The sequence below is a fragment of the Pleurodeles waltl genome, chromosome 3_2 (assembly GCF_031143425.1).
Source record: "Pleurodeles waltl isolate 20211129_DDA chromosome 3_2, aPleWal1.hap1.20221129, whole genome shotgun sequence".
Classification (NCBI taxonomy): Eukaryota; Metazoa; Chordata; class Amphibia; order Caudata; family Salamandridae; genus Pleurodeles; species Pleurodeles waltl.
In genome coordinates, this window is record NC_090441.1 from 197108781 (window position 1) to 197130212 (window position 21432).

The window sequence follows — 21432 nt, forward strand, 5'->3', positions numbered from 1 at the left end:
TAAGCAGGGGAATGTGTCAAAATGCTACTGCTTCTACAGTGTGGCATAACAGGGAGAAGAAAATAAGCTACTTATCTGTATCTGCAGTTATCCAGTAATGGTATCTTTCAAAGATTCACATGCTTGAATCATTCCCCGTCGTCGAAGTGTGAGTCCCACAGTACCTTAGGAAAGCAGTATGCAAGAACCATAATAGACTATAATGGCAGTAGGCCATCATTTTAACAGCCTATGTTTTTTTAACAAAAAAGACCAAACTTGACCTATGACCAATCAGGCGCTAGCACCCTCTTAAGTACTCCCAAGAGAGGCTTTTTCCCTCAGATTTTCAACCACAAGAGTGAAGGGTATTCTCAAATATTTGGGGAGCCAGTAAGTGGAGGAGAGTGGGTCGCATGTGAATCTATGAAAGATAACAATACTGGATAACTGTGGTATAAGTAAGTAACTTATTTTCTTATCTAGTATAGAATCATTCATAGATTTGCATGCTTGAATCAGAATAGCAAGCAGTATTACAGGCAACTGCAACAACCCTACCTTAGTGGATGGTGGGTAAAGGGAAAAACATTTTAAAATAGTAAATAAACCATATATGTTTTATATGCATAAGTAGGATAGAAAGTACCATCATCAACATGAATGGAAATATATTCGAAATTGTAAATATCCATACTTGAAAATATGGATAAACAAATATAATTAAAACAAGAAATAACATGAATAAAACTTTCTAATAAAAAAGAGGCTCGCCTTAATTAAACACATGGTGCAAAACAGCCTGTCCTTCGGCTGAATCACTGTGTTGTGCTGACTCAAGGCAGTAGTGCTGCGTAAAGGAATGAGTGTTCTTCCATGTTGCAGCCCGGCATATTTTTTTCCAGTGGGATGCCTGTGAAGAGAGCAGCTGAAGTGGACACTGCACTTGCAGAGTGCACCTTAGCCATTCTGGTCAGTGGTCTGCCAGCTTTAGAGTGGCAAAACTGAATGGTTGCTGAGATCTACCGTGCTACTGTGGTTTTTGTCACAGCTGTTCCTTGATGTCCCTGATTATAAAAGAGTAGCAGATGATCCGTTCTACGAGTCTGTTTGGTGCAGTGGAAGCAGAACTTCAGACAGCATTTGATGTCCAATGATGTGTGAAGAGTTCTTTCAGCTGGTGTAGACGGATTTGGAAAAAATTTTTGTAGTATGACCGGTTTAATAAAATGCTAATAGGAAGGAACCTTCGGAATGAACCTCGGATTTGTTCTGGGAAGGACACATTTGTCTGTGAAGTGCAGAAAGGGATCTTGAACTGTAAAGGTTTGTATGGCGCTGACTCCTCTGGTGGATGTGAGAGCAAGTAAAATTGCGGCCTTCCATATAAGAAATTTCAATTCAACCTTATGAATTGGTTTGAATGGGGATTTCATCAATTGCGAGAGGACGACGTTGAGAACCCATTCCAGGGGAGGTGGTTGCGCAGGAGGAAACGTTCTGTATAACTCTTTCATAAACTGCTTGATAACTCTTGTGGAGCAGAGTGATGCAGTGTAGGAAGTTGGTTCTGTATGCACTATTTAAAGTAAGGAATAGTATGCACAGAGTCCAAGGGTTCCCCTTAGAGGTAAGATAGTGAGATAATACTAATGCTCTATTTTGTGGTAGTGTGGTCGAGCAGTAGGCTTATCAAAGGAGTAGTGTTAAGCATTTGTTGTACACACACACAGGCAATAAATGAGGAACACACACTCAGAGACAAATCCAGGCCAATAGGTTTTGTTATAGAAAAATATATTTCCTTAGTTTATTTTAAGAACCACAGGTTCAAATTCTACATGTAATATCTCATTTGAAAGGTATTGCAGGTGAGTACTCTAGGAACTTTGAATAATCACAATAGCATATATACTTTTTACATAAAACACAATAAGCTGTTTTAAAAGTGGACACAGTGCAATTTTCACAGTTCCTGGGGGAGGTAAAGTAATGTTAGTTCTTGCAGGTAAGCAAACCACCTACGGGGTTCAAATTGGGGTCCAAGGTAGCCCACCGTTGGGGGTTCAGAGCAACCCCAAAGTCACCACACCAGCAGCTCAGGGCCGGTCAGGTGCAGAGTTCAAAGTGGTGCCCAAAACGCATAGGCTTCAATGGAGAGAAGGGGGTGCCCCGGTTCCAGTCTGCCAGCAGGTAAGTACCCGCGTCTTCGGAGGGCAGACCAGGGGGGTTTTGTAGGGCACCGGGGGGGACACAAGTTAGCACAGGAAGTACACCCTCAGCAGCACGGGGGCGGCCGGGTGCAGTGTGCAAACACACGTCGGGTTTGTAATAGGAATCAATGGGAGACCAAGTGGTCTCTTCAGCGATGCAGGCAGGCAAGGGGGGGGCTCCTCGGGGCAGCCACCACCTGGGCAAGGGAGAGGGCCTCCTGGGGGTCACTCCTGCACTGGAGTTCCGATCCTTCAGGTCCTGGGGGCTGCGGGTGCAGGGTCTTTTCCAGGCGTCTGGATCTTAGAGTCAGGCAGTCGCGGTCAGGGGGAGCCTCGGGATTCCCTCTGCAGGCGTCGCTGTGGGGAGTCAGGGGGGACAACTTTGGTTACTCACAGTCTCAGAGTCGCCGGAGGGTCCTCCCTGAGGTGTTGTTTCTCCACCAGTCGAGTCGGGGTCGCCGGGTGCACTGTTGCAAGTCTCACGCTTCTTGCGGGGATTCCAGGGGTCTTTAAATCTGCTCCTCTGGATACAAAGTTGCAGTCTTTGTTGAACAGGGCAGCTGTTCTCGGGAGTTTCTTGGTCTCTTGGAAGCAGGGCAGTCCTCTGAGGATTCAGAGGTCGCTGGTCCTGGGGAAAGCGTCGCTGGAGCAGGTTTCTTTGGAAGGCAGGAGACAGGCCAGTAGGACTGGGGCCAAAGCAGTTGGTGTCTTCTTTCTTCTTCTGCAGGGGTTTTCCGCTCAGCAGTCCTTTTCTTCTGTAAGTTGCAGGAATCTGAGTTCCTAGGTTCTGGGGAGCCCCTAAATACTGAATTTAGGGGTGTGTTTAGGTCTGGGAGGGCAGTAGCCAATGGCTACTGTCCTTGAGGGTGGGTACACCCTCTTTGTGCCTCCTCCCTGAGGGGAGGGGGGCACATCCCTATTCCTATTGGGGGAATCCTCCTTCTACAAGATGGAGGATTTCTAAAAGTCAGAGTCACCTCAGCTCAGGACACCTTAGGGGCTGTCCTGACTGGCCAGTGACTCCTCCTTGTTTTTCTCATTATCTCTCCTGGACTTGCCGCCAAAAGTGGGGGCTGGGTCCAGGGGGCGGGCATCTCCACTAGCTGGAGTGCCCTGGGGCATTGTAACACGAAGCTTGAGCCTTTGAAGCTCACTGCTAGATGTTACAGTTCCTGCTGTGGGGAGGTGTGAAGCACCTCCACCCAGAGCAGGCTTTGTTTCTGTCCTCAGAGAGCACAAAGGCTCTCACCGCATGGGGTCAGAAACTCGTCTCTCAGCAGCAGGCTGGCAGAAACCAGTCAGTCCTGCACTGAACAATTGGGTAAAATACAGGGGGCATCTCTAAGATGCCCTCTGTGTGCATTTTTTTTTATAAATCCAACACTGGCATCAGTGTGGGTTTATTATTCTGAGAAGTTTGGTACTAAACTTCCCAGTATTCAGTGTAGCCATTATGGAGCTGTGGAGTTCGTTTTTGACAGACTCTCAGACCATATACTCTTATGGCTACCCTGCACTTACAATGTCTAAGGTTTTGCTTAGACACTGTAGGGGCATAGTGCTCATGCACCTATGCCCTCACCTGTGGTATAGTGCACCCTGCCTTAGGGCTGTAAGGCCTGCTATAGGGGTGACTTACCTATGCCACAAGCAGTGTGAGGTTGGCATGGCACCCTGAGGTGAGTGCCATGTCGACTTAGTCATTTTCTCCCCACCAGCACACACAAGCTGGCAAGCAGTGTGTCTGTGCTGAGTGAGGGGTCCCTAGGGTGGCATAAGACATGCTGCAGCCCTTAGAGACCTTCCCTGGCATCAGGGCCCTTGGTACCAGGGGTACCAGTTACAAGGGACTTACCTGGGTGCCAGGGTTGTGCCAATTGTGGAGACAATGGTACATTTTAGGTGAAAGAACACTGGTGCTGGGGCCTGGTTAGCAGGGTCCCAGCACACTTCTCAGTCAAGTCAGCATCAGTATCAGGCAAAAAGTGGGGGGTAACTGCAACAGGGAGCCATTTCTTTACATGCAGTTTGCATGGAACGCCTGTATCTTGACGTTGCAGCAAGGTGAACTTTAATTGAGGCATGAACAAGGCTAGACTTGGCCAGTGAGAGAAGATAAGGTATGATCTGTTCAGGAGAGGCTTAAAACAGGTGCAAGTTGTTCCTGGTACCAAGTACAGAACCTTTTCCACTTCAGTCTGTAAGTCTTGCTTGTACTTTTGGCCGGTGCACTGGATAGTATATCTCTTATTCCTGATGGCTGGTCATGTTTTGAAACTCATAGAACTCAGGAGCCATGCATGCAATTGGAGAGAGGCTGGCTCTGGGTGTAAGATTTGGCTCTGGTTCCTCCTCAGAAGGGCTTGTGTCCTAGGAAGACGAATGGGATCGGTCATGGATAACAGAATCATCTCCGTAAACCAATGTTGTCTGAGCCACCTGTGAGCTACCAGGATGAGTTGGCCGTGCTCTGCTTTCATATTTCTGAGAATTCTGGAAGCAATGGGAAGGGGGAAAAGCATAAGCAAAGATACAGGGCCATCGCATGGAAAGGGCATTCCCTTAAGACCCCGGGAGTGGGTATTGACTGGTGTAGAACTGGCATTTGGCGTTCTTGTCCATTGCAAAGAGATCTAACGCCGGCTTGCCCCAGCACAAGAAGATCGTGTCCACTTCTTGCGGATCCAGTTCCCAATTGTAGAAACTGCTGTCTGTTCTGCTCAGGGTTTCTGTGGTATTGTTCACACCAGACATGTGCTCTGCCCTCAGTGAGATTTTGTGTATTGTGAGCTAATTCCAAAGAGCCTGCGCTTCTTGAGAAAGGGACAGAGATCATGTTCCTCCCTGTTTGTTGATGTAAAACATGCTGGTGGTGTTGTCTATATGGACCAGCACGGAGGCAGAAATGCCTGAAGCGTGAGGAATATTGCTTTTAATTCCAAGAGATTGATGTGCATCAGTTTCTGGTGGTTGGACCATTGTCCTTGGATCCACATTTCCTGCAAATTACCGCCCCAGCCTTCCAGGGAAGCGTCAGTTATAATGATGAAGTCTGGAACTGAGGGCAGAAATCATAACCCTTTAGAGATGTGATTTATGTCAGTCCATCACTGTAATGGTTCTATCATCCTTGAGGTAATACTGATCAAGTCTCAAAGGATTCTTGAGGCTGGATCCACTGGTTCTGGAGCTCCTCCTGTAATGGTCTCATCCTTAGTCATGCTAGAGGTACTAAGGGCCTGATTACAACTTTGGAGGAGGTGTTAATCCGTCCCAAATGTGACGGATATACCACCAGCCGTATTTCGAGTTCCATAGGATATAATGGACTCGTAATACGGCTGGTGGTAAATCCGTCACTTTACCGTAACTTTTGGGACGGATTAACACCTCCTCCAAAGTTGTAATCAGGCCCTAAGTTTTTTGTCGAAGAAATCATCCCTACGAGCCTAGGAGACTTGAAGAGTCTCACAGGAATGGACTTTCTTTTGGAGATTTTGGGAGACAGGACAGGATAACCCTTGTTCTCTGTCTTCTGAAAAATAAGCTTTGTTCTCGATTGTGTTGAAATTTGCACCCTGAAGGGTCGTCTTTTGCATTGGTATGGTGGATGAGTTATCTTTTGCGTTGGTATGGTGGACGATTTTTGGTGGTTTACCATGAGGCCTATACTGCAAAATAGTGTAAGACAGGCTGTTGTGACTTGGGAATCTTGTTGTGAGGCGGGTGGCTGGCAATAGGCCTGATGATAGGGAGGCCTGTATTGAGACTGCGATGGATGTGGTAGCTGGTAACCACCTCTGTATGAAAAAAAACCTCCCCCTCTGGCACCTCCAAAGGGCAATTTTTTTAATTGCAAAGTGCCGAGCGACCTGGCAGTGTCCGTCTTTATTGCTAATAATGCGTTGTCTGTGTGTTTGCCAAATAAAGATTCGCCATTGTAGGCCATGTCCAAGAGTTTAGATTGGACTACTGGTCAGAATGATGTGGCCTTCAACCATCCTTGGCAGCGTAAAACTGCTGCTCCAGCTAACGGGCGAAAACCTATGGTGGCAATGTTCAGGGCACAATCATTGATTTCCTAAGAAGTACGCTCACCTTCCTGTAGTATCTTCCTCGCCTCAGATCTCTTATCCTCTGGGATGAGGTCAATGAAGCTGCTAACATCTGACCACATCTGCCAGTCATAACGCCCTAGAATTGCTAGGGTTTTGGATGCACAGACGGTGATAGCTGACATAATGGAGAACCTCTTTCCTACATTTTCTAGTCGTTTGCCTTCCTTGTCTAGTGGAGCAGATATGGGAATGTAAGAGTTGTTAGAACACATTTGATCAGCCTGGGAAACAACTGAGTCAGGTTTCGGATGACCAATTAGGCAAGCCGAGGAATCTTCCGTAGCTTTGTATCTTTTTATCCAGGCGAGGTGGTACTGGTGGAACAGTAGCTGGATTTTCATAATGTTGATTCCGTTGCTCCCAATGTAGTCAATAATAGGGATAGCTCTTACTGATTTTCTGGCCTGCTCCTTAAAATCATGAAGAAAGCAGTCTGACTGAGAAACAGAAGTTTACAGGTGAAAAAGTGTTGCAGCTCTGTCCATCAAGTTGTGGAAACCCCCATGTCCTCAGGGGGAGAGTCTGATGGATGAGGAGGTGGAGAAGATGGAGTAGGGGCTAAATAGTCATTCCACTCACCGTGTGAAAGTTTTGGGGAACAATGATTTCTCCAGATGTGGCTAGTTGACCTCTAAAGGGGTGGGGGGAACTTTAATAAAAAAAAAAACGTACCTTCTGAGTTGCCGCCGCGCTGCTCTTCTGTCCCTCGCTGCTCCAGGCATAGGCTCTCAGCCTGCCCTGCCGCCAATCCTGATGCTGCTCAAAGCAGCGTTAGGATTGGCTGGGAGCACCCAGTGCCGGGCTGGAGAGAGCCTACTGCACATGTTTGTTTGGCCGGTCCGAGACAGGCGACCAAACACACATGCACTCTGAGGGGAGTGCTCTGTGCACTCCCCTCAAGTGCCCGTCACCCCAATGCCCGCCCCTTTTCCAAGAAAACGATAATAAACACAGTTAAACACAGTTTATTATCATTTTCTTGAAAAGGCTTGCAGCTGCTGCTGCTGGTGGGGCGAAGCTCCTCCGCCCTAATGGAGGAGCCGCTGCTGTATCTCTCCCTCTTCCCTATCTTCCTCTGAGTAGGTATCATCCTCCCTGGGAGGTGCAGCTACTGTTGAGGCTAGTGTCAGCTTAGGTGTTGCTGGAGGAAGAGGAATGTTCCTCGGTGTGGCCGGAGAAATAGTTTGAGGTTGCAGAGGCTCCTGCTGCTGATCCTGGGTGGCATCTGGAAATCTGTGCTTGTAGCCTTGGAGTATGGTCTGAAAATCATAGATAAGGGATGTTGGCATCTGTACAGTATCATATCTTGGTTGGGGATACGCGCAATGTTCATGATGTTTCCCATGCATGGTACAGTATGACTCATAATCCTGCTGGTCATGCTCGTCATCATCAACCTAATATTTAATATTAAGTTCTGAGGGACTGTGTGCATCCCCAAAGGGTCCCTTGTCTTCAGATTCCTCCCAGTCCAATAGGTGGCTAGGCAGCAGGAACAAAACTTTTCTTTGGAGGATGCAGGGTATTTCTTGTGGCCTTGGTGATCGGGATAGTAGCTGCAGGATCAGTTGACACTAAACAGAGGTGGCAATGGTATATTGTGGCAGTAATACCTCTCCCCGTCGACGACAGTACTGTCTTTGACAATGGTTTTGTTGACAGTGGTGATGTCGATGGTGGTATCGCCGATGGTGGCCTCGTTGATGGTGCGGTTGACAATGATGTTGTCAGCGGTGGTTTTGTAAATGACAGGAATGTAGACAGTGGGTCTGCAGAGAATGGAGATCTGGACCTCTGCAGCCATAGAAGTAGTCTTCCCTCTCTGTCCCTCAGAGATTTGGAAGCAAAGGTTCAACAGATCTTACACTACTTCATCTGATGTTGAGGGTACAGGCAATACAGACAGTCTCTATCTGGGTCATCCACGTGCAGCCTTTTCTTCCACAGGATTTGCAGGAACAAAAGAGACCTTTTTTTGATAAATCAGACATTGTAGCTGTAGAAAAACTGGTTTTCACAGGAAAAATGAGCAGAGCTCATGGAGACTCCTTTCACACAACACGTGGTAGAAGATCTGAGGGAAAGAGCCTCTCTTGCGAGTATTCTAGAGGGTGCTAGTGCCTGATTGGTCATAGGTCAAGTTTGGTCCATTTTTAAAAAATGACATAGATAGGTTGTTATACTGATGACCTACTGCCATTATGGTCTATTATGGTTCGTGCACACTGCTTTCTTAAGGTACTGTGGGTCTACCACTTCGGCTATGGGGAATGATTCAAGCATGTGAATCTATGAAAGATCCAAAACTGGATAACTATCTTTATGTCTTTATATCTTTATTGTCTATATGAAAACCTTTAAACACATTGTGCCCGTATTAAGTGTACTTAACCTGCTTGATAAATGTTTTCTGTCTCAGGCTAACAATACCTGCAGAAAATGCACATCAGTGATGCTGACAAACCGTGCGTTTTGGCTTTTGGGGGATTAACTAATCAAATACCATGTTCTGCTGAAAACAGTTATTATTTTTGTGACTAGTAAAGGTTGTTTTCCCATTCTCCTGGCACCACCTTACATTCTTTGTGTGAAATTTTACCATGTGACCCATATTAGAAACCGCTGTTTCAAGCATTCCATCCATCACCTTGTTGTTGTAGATGACATCCTATCCATGCTCCATCAGCAGTGCTGGATGAATGAACTAAAATGGGCTTTACATTTAAGCAGGCTGGACATCTATGTAGCAAAACTGTGTTGCAACAGATAGAGCTATTATCATAATGTTTCAGCTCTTCTTTTCATCTTGGGGCACAATATGGCAATCAGGAAGCTGGTATATGGATAAATGCCTGAGCACTTCATGTAGTTCCCTGTGTTTTTGTGTCGCTTATAGTAAAGCAATGGCATCTTTTGACCGTGTTCCATGAGATTAAGGTGAGTTGGGTGTGTTCCACAGGTGGTGCCGAAATCCCACTGACGTCCTCAATCATCCAATTCCCAATTATGCAATGTATTTCTGTCACTGATGAGGGTACCCTTAGCATGTCAACTAGATCTGGCACATGCTCTACCTTATTCACTCAGTGGCGGAGCATCCAGTTTTCTGATGATGAAAGTCATATTGTTTGTTCGGATTCTCATAGAGAATAATGAACAGGACAGTTGTGTCAAAGCTCCAAATGATTTATGGGTAAGGAAAGAAAAGGTTACCTACATATAGTCCTGGTTCTGCATTGTAGGGCTCTTCATTTTCATATCTGTTTCACAGTGGCAGACACCAATGTGTAGTTAAAGTTAGAATCTAGTTACCATAGGAAATGGACTTTTAGTTTGCTAATAAGTCTGGCACCCCAAGAATAATCTGTACAACAGTTTCCAAAAAAATGTTTGGACATCTCAGGTCCTTCCTAGAAAGTTTTGGGATCCGTCAAGCAGGGGCCAAGAAAAATGGAGGGCCCCAAAATGCAAAGTCCCCATGCAATTTCCATAGGGAATTTTAGACACCGCTACAGCCAAAACAGGTGAGCAGAATTACACCAAATTTGGCAGAACACTAGGGGGGTCATTCTGACCCTGGCGGTCCATGACCGCCATGGCGGAGGGTGGCGGAAGCACCGCCAACAGGCTGGCGGTGCTTCCTGGGCTATTCTGACCGCGGCGGTAAAGCCGCGGTCAGAAAAGGGGAACCGGCGGTTTCCCGCCGGTTTTCCCCTGGCCCAGGGAATCCTCCATGGCGGCGCTGCTTGCAGCACCGCCATGGGGATTCCGACCCCCTTCCCGCCAGCCTGTTTCTGGCGGTGTCCACCGCCAGAACCAGGATGGCGTGAACGGGTGCCGTGGGGCCCCTGGGGGCCCCTGCACTGCCCATGCAACTGGCATGGGCAGTGCAGGGGCCCCCTAACAGGGCCCCACAAAGATTTTCACTGTCTGCTTTGCAGACAGTGAAAATCGCGACGGGTGCCACTGCACCCATCGCACCCCTGCAACTCCGCCGGCTCCATTCGGAGCCGGCTTCCTCGTTGCAGGGGCTTTCCCGCTGGGCCGCGGGCGGCCTTTTGGCGGTCGCCCGCCGGCCCAGCGGGAAAGTTGGAATGACCGCCGCGGTCTTTTGACCGTGGTGCGGTCATTCGGCGGTAACCGCATGGCGGGCGGCGACTGCCGCCCGCCGCGGTCAGAATGACCGCCTAGATCTTTACCCAGAAAGCATGATTTTGGTGATTTGGTGTGAATCCATTCAGCATTTTTTGAGAAGGTAAGGTTCACAACTTCTAGATATGTGGACGGTTGGGTTTGAGGGATGTTGCAGGAGTTCTGCAGGCAGGCAACTACAAATAAGACAGAGATCTGATTGGCTGAAATAGGCTCCTGTGACTCAAGAGGGAGCTTGCATTCTGATTGGCTGGCTGCAACATAAACAGAAATGTTGTGGATGCCATGTCCTGAAAATGAGCAACAAGTAAGGAATAAGGGGACATGTTATGGGCACCCTCACCCTCTTGACCTTGTGGGGGGCCTCCGGGACCAAATTTGATAAAAAATTATTTTTGGGCTGCAGTATCCTGTGGGACTCCCACATGCGGCAGTGTGACCAACTTGCTCCTACAAGAGTCACGCTGGAGCACAGGGGCCCACACTGGCTCCAGGATTGGAAAACCATTTTAAAAAGAGGGCGTAAGTATCTGTGGTGCATTGGCAGTGTACAGGTGGTTGGCTTTGTGGCTAAACCACACTGCACACACCCAAAAGTGTGGAGGTTTGTGTGTGGACAAGTGGGGGGATGTGTGCATGTGTGGAGACATGTGTGTATGTGTATGCCGGCGATAGGAATGAAGATTCCTGTCGCAGGGTGCATGACCGCCAGGGTTTTGGTGGCGGGGTGACCGCCACGGAAAGCCTGTCGGTTTGCAGCCTCATAATCCGGATGGCAGGCTGAGGCCTGTCCCCGGGTTGGAGGTGCTCACCGCCAGCCACACTGGCGGGCCAGGCAGAGTTGTGGATGCTTGGCATCTGCCAAGCCTCATAACTCGTAACGTGACAGTCCTTAGTGTTGGCTCCGTGGCTGTAGGACCTCCACGGCGAGGCTGGCGGTCTTATGACCGCCAGCCTCTTAATGAGGGCCCGAGTATCAAGCGATAGGCAGCCACAAATCACTCTTACCTTTGGTACTGGTGAGGTGCTGCAGGCTAGCCGGAAGGGTTAGGCAGATAGCTGTCACATGGTGTGGGATCAGACTCAATAACCCAAACTTGGCGGTCCTGCTGCCCAAATTATAGCAGTCTTGTTACTATAACGGGATTCTACAACAATCCAAAGGCCATATATTGTGGGCTTTGGCAGTTTGCAGGGGGATGGGCATATGGCCTGGCCACAGGCCAGGTCCAGCAGCAAACCCCAAGCTACATGTGGTTGGGGTTGGCATAAATTCACTGAAAAAACAAAGGTTAAAATGATATCTTAGTTATGTATGGAAATCATATCTTACTTTACATTTTTTTTTTAAACCTTTGAAATTCACTGAAAAAACAAAGGTTAAAGTCACTTTATAGGTAGGTGAAAATGTGAGTTTAAGCATAACATTTTGACCTAAAAAAACTGAAATTCACTATTTATAGTTAACTGAAGTAGTTATATTTCATGCCCTTGCCATGCACTGCTTACGCCTTCACATATTATATCACTTATGACATGTTCTCTGACATTATTCATAACATCACTGATGACATCTTGTTAGGCCTGACATTATTGGTGTGGTATTCCCACAAAAATGTTGTCTTCACTCCTCCTGTTTTACCGAATTGTTTTTTGTTGGCTTTAGGACTCTGTGACCTAATAGGCACATTTAACTTACCTGTATGCACCTATTAAAGTAGTACTGCATATACCAAGGCCCTGTACAATAAATGCTACGAGTGGGCCTGCAGCACTCATTGTGCCCCCCACTAAAGTAGCACTCTAAACATGTCTCTGGCCTTCCACTGCAGCCTGTAGTGCAGTTTTAAACTGCCATTTTGACCTGGCAAAATAAACCTTTTGCCAGGCCTAAACCTTCCTTTTGATTACATATGTCACCCCTAAGGTAGCCTATGAAGGCTCATAGGACAGGTTGCACTGTATTTAAAAAGTAGGATGTGTGTTTACGTTTTACATGTCCTAGCAGGGAAGAACTTCTAAAGTCACTTTTCCAATGCTGTGAGGCCTGTCCCTTCCATTGACTAAAAATGAGTTACCAACCCCTGAAGTAGTTTTTTCCACTGCTGGAAGGCCTAACTCTCCCATTGGCTAACACTGGCCTAGTTTATTAAATTTAAAAAGCTATACATTTGGACTGGGAGCAGATGGAGATATGCTGTTTAGACTCAAATTAATTGTAATTTAAAATCCTCTTTAATGGCATAGTTAGATTCCAAGTCTCAATTCTGAAAACGTCATTTTTAGGAAGTCAACATTTTCTTGCTCTAACTATTGCGTCTTCTGCCAGTATCCTGGGTCACGTGATTCTGAATGGTTCTGATTTTGGGGCTTGTGAACCCAATTCTTGTATCTACAGTGACCGCAATGCGAGATCTGCACTTCACACTTCACACCACAGCAAGGTCAGCCCGTGATCACTGTAAATGCGAATCTCCAGCAACAACCGTCCGTGACACTGTGCCTGCTCTTCGCACTACAGTGATGACATTTGCAATGTTTTACCTGTCCTTTGAGGCCTCCTCTACATCAAAAGGAACTCTTTGCACTGGCCTTTGAAAACTTTTTTTCAGTGGAACTAAACTGGTCCCTGTTTCCGTCCCATGCTCCATTGTGGTCGCCCTGAGCTTTTGACTTTAGGCCCGGTTTAGCACAACCAAATGACCACAAGGGGTGCTTTGTGCTTTTAGGCACTATATTTACTTAAAACATTGAAATTGTATATTCCTGGTTCTACTGATCAGATTGATTCAAATTTTGTTGTTCGGGTTCCATTTTATTTATTAAAATATATTATACTTGTCTAAATTGGTTTGGGATTTTTCTTGTGCTGTGTTTTCACTTTTTATTACTGTTTGTGTGCTGCATAAATACTTTACACATTGCCTCTAAATTAATCCTGACTGCTTTTGTGCGGAGGTACCAGAGGGTTAAACGTAGGTTAATTTAGTGACTTTTTGGTTTAATCTAACAAGGATTGTGGATGTTGCCTGAGTGGGGTTTCCGCCCCTCAACCAAAAACCCTAATTTCCTACACACCTAAAATGGCATCACTATGACAACACTGTGCAGGGTGGATGCATGAGTTATAGTTAGTTTAGTTAACTTCTCCTGGTAAATTTCACTGTTTTTAAATTAAACTGTTATTTTCACCTAACTATAATATATATTACCAAGTGGCAGTCACCACTGGCCAGTTATAAGTAGGCAATCTGTTCCATAAGAAAATAGTTTTTTGTGTTGCTAATACGTTTGGTCCCATTTTGCTGAATCTCTGCAAAACATTCCAAAAGGTTTTGACTAGTTTGTGCATGGTAAGTGTTTGAGTGATTCATCAAGTGGAGGCAGAGAAAAAAGTTAGGGTCCCAAAATGCAAAATCCCCATGCATTTTCCATAGACTTCTTTAAGGAGCGCTACTGCAAAAACTGCTAATCAGAATTACACTAAATTTAGCAGGAAGCTAGTTCTTGGTCCGCAGACTGTACTTTGTGTGATGTGATCTGGGTGTAAAACTGTTCAGTAGTGTTTGAGAAATCAATGTTAAAAAATATTTGTATATCTGAACAGTTGGGTCTGTGAGAGGCTTGAGAGACTCTTGTGGAGGTGCCACTTAAAAAATAGAGTGTTCTAATTGGCCAGAGAGCTTTATTTCTCTTCGGCTAAATTGCTCTCATGAGCGCCAGTGCTTTGATTGGCTGTCTGCAACATCAGAAAAACTTTGCTGGCAGCTATTACAAGACTCAGAGACTTAGTCCCCTGTCCTAAAGTTCAAAAATAAAGTAAAATAAAGGAGAAGGGCAGGGATACCTTGCCCCCGTAGTCCCAATGGGGAGAGCCCAGAAGGACCCTCCACTGAGGCCAAAATATAAAACAAATCAGCAATTTCATATAGGGCTGCATTCTTCAATTATACACCGAACCCAGAAGCATTGTTTATTTATGGGAAGGGGCGCAGTTGGCTCCTCTCCCAAGCCATTACAGGCCCCAGGGATCCCAAACCCAGGACCGCATTACGTAAGGATTGTGGGCATGCGGCCCCCTCCCAGGCCATTTTCAGCCCTGGGAACCCCATCCCTCTGGGTCCAATGTAATAAGTTAGAGGAGAGGGCCACAAGGCCCCCCTCCAACAGCCATTATAGGCCCCAGGGAGCCTACTGCTAGAGCTTACATATGCCAAAAAGGGGAGATGGCATGCAGCCCCCCTCCCTGAGCTTTTACTGGCCTGAGGACCCCACTTGCTGTTTCCAGGGGAGCCCACCTCTGGGACACAGCAGTTTCCCTTGCTGTACCGGAGAGGGCAGGGAAACTTGTGTTTGCTCCCACCTAGCAGGAGCATTTTCAGAACTCCCAGGAAACACAAATCCTGCTCCAAGCAGTTGGGAGGTTTGAGAATGCTTCTGCCATCTGGGAGCAGCCTTGAGATTTGTTTCCCTGCCCACACTGATGCGGACAGGGAAACTGATCAAGATATTGCACCCACCCAGAAGGAGCAGCATTAATAGCAATGTAGGCTGCTGCTGCATGCAAAGAGCTGCATGGGTGCCGCGGTGACCCTGGGTCGACACTCAACAAGTGTAAGGTGGGTGCCCTTAGTGGGCACGAGGGCATCTACCTATTATAAGGTGAGGCATTGGGGGATGGGAACCCCAAGGCCTCTTTAAGTCTTGGGGAAGGGGCCACCCAGCTCCCTTCACTTTAATTATCACATTGTGCCCTAGGGAATGTGATCCTTGGGCCGGAATAGTCCCAGGGATGGGGCCGTGTGGCCCCTCACCTTTAAATTAATTGGGGAGAGGTGAGCCACATGACTCTCCTCCACTTTAAAATAGTTATGGCGCTAGGAAATGGGAACAACAGGGCCTAATAAGGCTCAGAGAGGGAGGGTCGCGTGCCCCCATTTAAAATAATGAAGGCCCTGGGATATGGAGTCACAGGGCCTAATAAGGCTCAGGGACATGGCCATTCAGCCCCCTTCCCCTTTATAAAACTAAGACCTTGGGGGATTGTGTCCCCAGGGCCTAATGGGGCTCACGGAGGGGGTCACTTGGCTTCCCTCCCATTTAAAATAGCTGAGGCCCTGGGGGATTTGGTCCCCAGGACCTAATGAGACTCGGGGAAGGGGAGCCACATGGCCCCCCTTCCCTTTAAAATAGTTAAGGCCCTGGATGATAGGGTCCAACGGGCCCAATGAGGTTCCGGGAGGGAGGCCATGCTACCCCTTCTCCTTTACATAAAAATGTGGCCCAGGGTGATGGGGTCCACAGAGCCTAATGAGGCTTGGGGAGGGAGGTCCTGTGTCCTCCCTCCCCTTTAAAATACTGAAGGCCCTGGGGATGGAGTACCCAGGGTCTAATGAGGCTTGGGGAGGGGGGCTGAAATGAAGACATTTAGCACCTCTTCCACTGAACATCACACACCACCCTGCTCGGAGACTTCAACCTCCATGACGGTTCAAGCACAAAGAAAACAAGAAACACCCTATTGAAATGCCTGAACAAAATCAACTTGATAATGATTGCCAGCCACCCAACCAATACCAAAGACACATCCCCAATGGACTTGGCACTCCCAATATCTGATGTGATTCACAGAAACCTTTTCATATTCCTGGATTGGACCAGCAACCTCGACTTCCCTATCATCCTGCATTATGTCCTGTCCACGCAGGAATTCCATTTTAAGCAGGAAATAAAGACATTCCACTCCTTCGAATGCTTCTCCATTGACTACTCTCACTCTGGTCTTTACAATACCCCTATGACACCAAGAGAATCACTCACAAACAGAGAAGGAAATGGCGGTAATCTAGAGTCCCTAATGACTTCACATTTCTAAAATAGTCCCACTCAATATGCAAACAACTCACCAAATCGGTCAAAGCCAAATACTACACCAAGAGAAGCAGAATACTCTTAAGGATAATCAAGAACAACACTAACCCGCTCTCAGATCCTACTGTCCACTCAACAAACAAGATACTTACCTTTGATGACAAATTAAAGGGTGAATGGGGAAACATATGTATAAGCCCTTTCAGAAACCTATTTACAATAGACAACTTAAATAAAGAGGGTTGGTCAGGCAGCTGCAGGAAGACAGACAGCAGAGAGCTAGCCCTTAAGAGCCCTGTTGAGCAAGGGTAAGAATGAAGAGAAGAATGTCAAAGAGAGAGGCAGAATATAGTGCAAACTTTTGCCATCAACAGGTGTATATCGTCTTGGTGGAGTGACGCCTGGCTGTCAGAATAACGTTACATACTTCAGAAGGAAGGTCGAAGGTTGTCCCCTGTTGCCAATCAATCTCTGCAACAGAAGGCGGAGAGTTGACAGGCTTGGGTGGAGAACCCTCCCTTGCTGCTTCAACAGAAGATCTTCCTGAAGGGGCAGCCTGATTGGAGGATTAATACTCATTCTCAGATAACAGAGTCTCCTTGCCCAGTCCGGATGACTTGGGACCCATCATTCTTGATCTTCTTGAGACCTCTGGGCAGAAGTGGTGTGGGCAGAAATGTGTGCATAAGGCCTAAGCTCCACTCAAGACAAAAAGCGTCTCCAAGTGATAGCCACCTTGGAAACTCCAGCGTACAAAACTGCTGACATTGCACACTATCTTCAGACGCAAACATCTAACTAAAGTTCTTCCCACTGCTGAAAGAGAACTTATGCTTCCTCCGAATGAAGACACCACTCGTGATCCGCTAGGCATCAACAGCTGAGTTTGTCTGCCCTGGCATTCAGAGAACCTGCCAGCTGTTTCAGCCATGACCAGAGACGCAGAGTCTTTTGACACCCCTCCCTGCTTATAGCACTACCACATGGAACTGTGTTATCTGTGAACTTGACAGAGGGAAGAAATGCTTTCAATGCTAGCCGGTTTGCTCGGAGCTCGTGCAAGTTGATGTGGGGGTCCGGATTTGCTGGAGACCAGAGACCTCTGATCTCCACCTCTCCCACATGGCTGCCCCATCGCAGGAGTGACACCTCTGTCACCAGTGTGCCACCTGGTTGGGGAAGGGAGAGGAGTCTGCCACTGACCCAGTCATGGTTTGTTAACCACCACTGCAGGTCTTTAGCTGTTCCCTCTGAGATCTGGACCATGTTGGAGAGATTCCCTTGATACTGCACCCGCTGGAACTTCAGGACCCACTGCAGAGCCCACATATGCCATCTGGAATGATTTACCAGAAGGATGTAGGAGGACATGAGGTCCTGCAGTCTCAGAGACATTCTCACTGAAATCCAGGATAAAGGTTGAAGCATCGGTATCACAGTATGAATATCCTGGAGTTTCTGCTTAGGAGGATAAGCCCAAACTGCACTATGTACAGAATTGCTCAGATGAAAGGGAGCATCTGAGACAGAGCTAGGTGTGACTGTGGCACATTTATAGTGAACCCCAGCAAATGCAGTATGTCCGCCAAAGTCTGGATTAGGGTGGGTGATGAGCTCTACTCCACTGGCGGAGTTAACAGAGTTTTTGGCACTCCGTGTTCCGCTTGGAGCACGGAGTTTGGCCAAAAAGTCCACTAGACCCAGCAGCAGAGCGGGGCTCACCGGCATGTGCAGCAGCCCAGTTATGGCCAACACATTGCAAGCACACTCTGTGCTTGCGCTGTGTTGCCCATAACTGGGCTGCACTTTACACTTAGCCCAAAATGAAGGCAACATTTGCCCTACGACAAGCTTTACTTTCTACCGAATGGAGGTGTGGAGCTGTTGCTGAGGGGCTGAACCGAAGCCAGGTCCATATCCAGACCTCTCTCCTGTCACTGTACTGAGCAGCCCGGAAGAGGGAGGCAGAAACTCAGGCTGCCGGCCATGGGGACCCTGGACCCAGTCTGGTTTCACTTTCTTTCCTACGTGCACAGGTGGGTTGGCACTGGGCATGGACAGTATTTGCAGATGAGGGGGGGTCTCTGACTTGAAAAAAGGAAACTTGCAGTCAGAGCTCCACTTGAAAAGAACATGTCTCCCCAGAGTCCCTCGGAAAGGAAGTGGTGTTATGGCGTACGTTGCTGAGGCTAGCATGGAGAGCTGGAGACAGGGGGAGCATCAGCTGCTGAGTGGTCATCCGGCAGCCCCCGCCAGATAGAGATGTGTGAGGCCTGAAACAGTGCCTCTGAGCCCAGTGGCAAGCTAGGCTAGGCATTTTGTGAAAATACCAGGCTGCTGGTGGTGAGCTGGTTTGCTGCTGCTAGTGCTGGGCCCTAAAGAAAGGGTGATCTGATGCTGTGTGTAAATGCAGAGGAAGCAACTGCAAAGCTGGTGCAAGACAGGGAGTGTGCAGGTGTGGTTGAAAGCAGCAGGCTCCAGGCCAGTGGGCACAAGAGGGGCATACAGCATACACCCTGGCCTGAATGCGCACAATCTTGGAAGCGCTAAGCAGGGTTGGGCCTGGTTAGACAGGACCAACTCTGTTTAGCGCTTCTGAGATTAGGCGCATTCAGGCCAGGGAGGTGGTAGGGCAGGCAGCATTTCACCGCATGAGTACCACCGTGGAATTCCACTGAGTTTTTAGCCAACCCGGTGGAATTCAGCAGAGTACAACTCTGTGAACTCCACCCACCCTTAGTCTGGAGTTCATGGGAGAAGACAACCTGGGGAAAACCCACCTTGAGCAGCCAGTCGTCGGGACAGGGGAAGACTGGGGCCCCTAATCTCCGCAGATGAGATGCAACCACCGCCATCACCTTGGTGAACACCGGAGGGGCACTGGTAAAGAGTTGAGCACAGTGAACTGAAAGTGCTCATGGCCTAACTTGAACCGCAGGTCTGGGAGGAGGCAGGGTTGGAATGTGGAAATAAGCATCCGGCAAATCCAATGCTACCATCCAGTCTCCTCTGTCAAGGGCAGACAAGACCTGAGCCGAAGTGAGCATCTTTAATTTCTTTTTGGGTATCAGAAAGTAGCGGGGATAGCAACCACTGCCTACTTCTGATTTAGGAGCCCTCTCTATGGCTCCCTTGGACAACAGAGCCATGACTTCCCCGGACAGCAACAATAGAAGATCCTCCATAAGGCGATCATGTGTTGGAGGAATAGGGGAGGATTCAAAAGGGAGAGAAAAGCCCCTCCAAGTGGACTGCCAGTGGTGAAGATGAAGGATTATCCCACCAACTAGACACCCATGATCTTTTAGGGTCATAGTAAGAGGGCTTGGAGGCTGCAGCTGCTGGGGATTGGTGGCTGTGGCAGACCTCTGGCTACCTGACCCATGGGGCCGGTATCCACTGCACCAACTCATAGCTTGGGGTGCTTGTGTAGGTTGGTGGCTGGCATAGGGTTGGCACAGTGGCACGTCTCTTCTGTATCCAAAAAAGGGGCAAAAAGCAGACTGGGGATATGGGGCCACTGAGAGGCCCAAAGGCTTGGTCGTAGCCCACGAGTCCTTGAAGCGCTACAGCGCTGACCCTACCTTCTCTCCGAAGAGATGGGTACACTCGAAGGGCATGTCTATAAGGTTTGCCTGGACATCCCCCAAAAAGCCAGATGTTTTCAACCAGGCATGACGTCGAACTGCAACAGTCGATGAAACCGCTCTGCCCAGTGAGTCAGTCGTATCCAAACCACACCTAATGGTGAACTTGGCTGCATCTCTCCCATCCTTGACCACTTCGGAGATGATGGCCCGGGCCTCCTCTGGAACCTGTGGCAGCACTTGCACAACCATGTCCCACAGTGTGTGGGAATGTCGGTCCAAAAGACATGCAGTGTTAACCGACTTCAATGCCAAGCTGGCAGAGGGAAACATTTTCTTGCCTAATGTGTCCAGTCTCTGGGATTTCTTCTCCAGGTGAGAGGGAGGGAACGCGCAGTGGGAGGTTGAGGCTTGGACTACCAAGCTCTCAGAGGTGGGGTGCTGGTTGAGGAAACTTGGGTCTCCTGATGTGGGGCGATGGCGGTGGGCAATTGTCCTGTTCACAGAAGCCCCTGTGCTGGGCTTGGACCAGGCTCCCAGCAGGACATCAGTAACTGCTTCATTGAAAGGGAGCAGGGGTTCTGAAGAGGAAGCTCCTGGCTGAAGCACTTCCATCAAGATGTTAGTCTTGACCACCACAGTGGGTAGTTTGAGGTTGAGGACCTCTGCTGCCCTCTTCACCTGCATTGCAAAGGATGCTCCCTCCTCCATGGCCATGGTAGGGGGAGAAAACAAACCAGTATCTGGAGATGTGTCCAGCCCACTGGCATCTCCCAGTTCCTCACACCAGTCCATAGAACATTGAGTGCATAACTGGTATTCTAAAGGGTCCAGTGACCCCTCTCATTTTACCCCCATTTCTAGCTATTCAGTACAAGGTTACCTAGGACCAATAGGCCCTTTCAGTGAATAATTTGGCACTTATTGATGCACTTCCAAGTCCGAGGCATTGGAAATTAGAATGGGGCTGGCGCTGCCCATCTACCTTTCATTGGTGAGACTACTGAAAAATAATCTACACTCACCTTCAATAACACATAAGTCAGTCATCCTTTTCACGACAGCTAATCAGACTTCAGATCACATTGCAGCAGTGATACATGTAGTAGATAACGTCCTTCTAACCACAAACATGACCCATGCCTCCTGATCCTTCTGGACCTCTCAGCTGCTTTCAACACTAATGATTATCACACCCTCATTTACACACACTGACAACTAAAATGGGATTTGTTGCCAATGTTTTCCACTGATTCTCCTTTCTACATGATGTGGCATTCTTCATCAAGAGTCTGGTGACATATAACCACATCACCCTAATTTTGAATGAAATCTACTGACTCATGTAGCCTGCATCCTCTTCAAAACCAGCTCTTTGATCTACAATCACAGTATGAATGGCATCCAGTCGCCTTCCTACCTTGATGAAAAAAAACCATCTCTAGCAGAGTCCAGCACCCCCGCAGTAAGCATAGCCAGGACTTCACCAGAATGGAGGCAAAGACATAAAGA

At 47.9% G+C, this 21432-nt stretch overlaps 1 protein-coding gene across 2 annotated transcripts in view; it reads right to left on the minus strand.

The window, feature by feature from the left end:
* SPEG (striated muscle enriched protein kinase) overlaps nucleotides 1–21432 on the minus strand; it is a 1321813-nt gene that overhangs the window by 977163 nt on the left and 323218 nt on the right. The gene's annotated exons all lie outside the window — the stretch shown is intronic.